Here is a 2,060-nt window from a genome sequence, read left to right on the forward strand (position 1 = left end):
GACTTTTTGAGATTACTGATTATATTTCATGGGACCTAGAAACAACACTGAAATTTTCACATAATTCTCTAGAGACCTCTTTCCACAAATATTTTCAAAGATAACTTTATAAAAAAATTCAGAAAGGGGAGGTGATAAGTCATCTTAGCATGGTCTCCACAATGAACATGGGAGTATTATTTTCATGGCATTATCACTACATTATGTTATAAAAACTAATTTTGTGATAGCAAATACTACCTGCTTGTCTGCATCCATAGAGAGAAGGAAAATATCACCTTCTTTTTTGGATATGAGATATTTGTTTTTGCTAGCAAATAAGAGGATAAAGTTTTAATGAAAATCAAGTCTCCAAAGCATAAGACTTTTCAGATGTAATATGCTCAGAGAGAATTTCAGCAAATGGGATATAATGTAATATTTTGAATCTAACACCCTGAGGTGGAAGCAAAGATATTTTGATGCCAGCTCTAGTCAAGTGTAATGATAGTGTTCCATGAAATGTAAAAAAACAGACCAAGTGGAGCTATAGAATGAGGAGAAGGAATACAGAGCTTCTATGGTGCATATGGGACTGGAGAGCAAACACGTACACATAATAAGTACTGTGTACTTCACCAATGAAGAAACATGTCTCTATTCTCTTATAGAATTTGGCTACAATAGGTGAAGGGTTTGTGCAATGATATTCCTTCTACTATGTGATGGTGATATTACTTCAAATGCCAAGTCACTATCTCCACCTTATATGCATTCATATACATGACAATTAACAAGAAAGTATTTCTAATCTACAGACAGAAAAACAATGGACCATAAACTAGAATTATGTGCCACTGGCACTTCCGAGCCACTGGGGCCTCCCACACGAGGAGGTTGTGAGCCATATTGTATGGAGGCCAAAGAGGCTCCCACACCAGCCCCAGGAGACTAGTGTGTGGTATCTGCGGAGGAGACGAAAAATGGAGGGAGGAGGCGATGCAGATAGTCCCAAGCCCTTGAAAATACCGAAGTTCCTGTTGGCCGCCTTATGGTCTATGACAGTGAAGTTGTGGGAAAGGAAAGAAAGGAGGTTAATCAAACCAAAAATGCTACTCGACATGCAGAGATGGTGGCCATTGACCAAGTCTTAGATTGGTGTCATCAAAGTGGCCAGAGTCCTTCTGTGGTATTTGAACACACGGTGTTGTATTTCACAGTGGAGCCGTGCATTATGTGTTCTGCTGCTTCCCTCGCCTGATGAAAATCCCACTGTTCATCTATGGCTGTCAGAATGAATGATTTGGTGGCCGTGGCTCTGTTCTAAACATTGCCTCTGCTGATACTGGGAGACCGTTTCAGAGAAGAGGAAGCAGTGGGCCTGTTGAAGACCTTCTACAAACAAGAAAATCTAAATGCACCAAAATCAAAAGTTCAGAAAAGGGAATGTTCAAATTCTGAACTTGTTCTGATGCAAGACTGACGTCCCACAGGGACCTGACAAAATTCCTGGACTGAGAGCGGTTGACACCAATGATCATGTGTTTATACATTGTCCATTCTCAGTGTGGAAGTGCTATCTTTCATTATTTGATTTGTTAAGGGAACAAATTGGCACTTTTTAAAAGTCTGACAATTGTAAACAACTATTAGCTTTTCCACAAGCTTAAAGAACATTTTAAGAAGGGGGAAAATTAAGGTTTGAGGTTTAAGAAATCAGCAAACAATGTGTGCCCTTCAGCCATAGCATGATGCCGGATCCAGGAAAGTGCAGACTTCTCAGGGAGTATGTGTCCAGCCCTGGTCACCTGCACTTCTGAACTGGACACCTCCAGGACTGGCCTTCAAGCACTGTGTTCTCCTAGGGTACAGGGGCCCTTGGATTCTTTCTAAATTGTATTTGAGTTGTTTCTTTATGAATGTGATTAAATGGTTCTGGGTACAGTTTTCTTTTGTTTGCTTTTATAAAACATTTAAAGAAAAATACAGCTGGGCGTGGTGGCGCATGCTTGTAATCCCCGCGCTTGGGAGGCAGAGACAGGAGGATCGCGCAGGTTCGAAGCCAGCTGCGTGTGTGGGTT

At 40.9% G+C, this 2,060-nt stretch overlaps 1 pseudogene across 1 annotated transcript; it reads left to right on the plus strand.

Annotated features, from left to right (window-relative positions):
* Nucleotides 1-892: 892 nt before the first annotated feature.
* On the plus strand, nt 893-1,462 carry LOC308258708 (tRNA-specific adenosine deaminase 2-like; annotated as a pseudogene). The gene has a single exon. The product of its transcript is annotated as a tRNA-specific adenosine deaminase 2-like (transcript).
* The last annotated feature ends 598 nt before the right edge of the window (nt 1,463-2,060 follow it).

This window comes from Muscardinus avellanarius (genome assembly GCF_963383645.1).
Source record: "Muscardinus avellanarius genome assembly, chromosome: 2".
NCBI classification, from domain to species: Eukaryota; Metazoa; Chordata; class Mammalia; order Rodentia; family Gliridae; genus Muscardinus; species Muscardinus avellanarius.